Raw genomic sequence first — 1,496 nt, forward strand, 5'->3', positions numbered from 1 at the left:
CCATGAAAGGGAAAATAAAAAATCAAAGAATTGGAAGCTAAGAAAGAAAAAAATAAGGACATAGGATAACTTCAAACAGTTCAGCAGCCAACTAATTAACATTTCAGGAGGAAGAAAGAAAATGGTAGGGAATAAATTAATAAAACAACAAAAATAACACAAAAATTTCTAGAATGGAAGTTTCCAGATGCAAAGGGCCTATCAAATGGGAATGAATAAAAACTGACACTGAAGCTAGCATTGTAAAATTTCAGAACACTTGGAGTTAAAATAAGATCTTGAACACTTCTAGAAATTTTATAAAAAAATCACAGACAAAGAAATGGAAATCTGAAGGATCTTGACTTTCTCAGAAACAGCGTTGGTGGAAAAAATACAGAAAAACAATGTGGCTATAATTTGAAGAAAATTATATACCCAGCCAAATGGACAATCAAGTGTGCAAGTAGAATAAAGCAGTTTTTAGGTATACAAGAAGTCAAAAAAATTAATTTTGTATGTACCCTTTCTAAGAAAGATACTGGAGGGTGTGCTTCAGAAAAATGAGAAAGCAAACTAAAGATGAGGATGACATGGAAACTAGGAAATAGGTGATCCATTACAGCAAAACAGTGAAGGGAAGTGCTAGGATGAGAGCCCTGCACTTGGCCTGGAGAGAATCCAACCTGAAAATGGAACAGTAGAACAAAGGATGGCTGATGATAATAGAAGTGAAAGATTATTTGATATATTTGAATGCTTGATTAAATTATTGATTGATATATGATAGATATGTTAGGGTATTGGAAAAGATGGATTATAGGTAAATAAAAACTAAGCAAATTAAATAGATGAAAGCAAAAACAAGGCAATTATTAACTTCAAGAAAAAGTTATACAAAGAAAGCAAGCTATCATAGTTCAAAGTTCTGTAGGAAATAATATTTACATATTTATAATAATATAAATACTGACTGGTGCAACTATATTCACTGAGTGAGGGAAATGGAGAGGAAGGAGTAGAGTGTAAGAAAACGAACTGCTCAATAGGAGATCAATAGCTTACAATAAATAAGTATATAAATGGCTGTATATGTGAATTATTTAGCAGTGTAGAAGTAAAAATAGAAGAAATAGCAAAAAATAAAAAAGAAAGAAAAAGTTTGAAGTGATTGCCTCTGGCAAATGAGATTATAGAGAGGCATAAAGTGGCATGAGGGGCTATTGTTTTCCATCATAAGCCTTTTAGCAATCTTAAAGCTTTGTGCAAGTATTATTTACACACACACACATATATATACACATATATGTATGACGCCCTGTTGGCATAGTGCCTAAGGCATTGCCTGCTAACCAGAAAGTTGGTGGTTCAAACCCACCAGCCACTTTGTGGAAGGAAGACTGGGCAATCTACTTTCATAAAGATTTACTACCTTGGAAACCCTTGAGTTGGAGTTGACTTGATGGCAGTGAGTTTTTTTTGTTTTTATATATATAGCTGAAAGAGTACTTATAGGG

This window comes from Orycteropus afer, unplaced genomic scaffold (assembly GCF_000298275.1).
Source record: "Orycteropus afer afer isolate SDZICR_OR568_19922 unplaced genomic scaffold, OryAfe1.0 scaffold00142, whole genome shotgun sequence".
NCBI lineage: Eukaryota > Metazoa > Chordata > Mammalia > Tubulidentata > Orycteropodidae > Orycteropus > Orycteropus afer.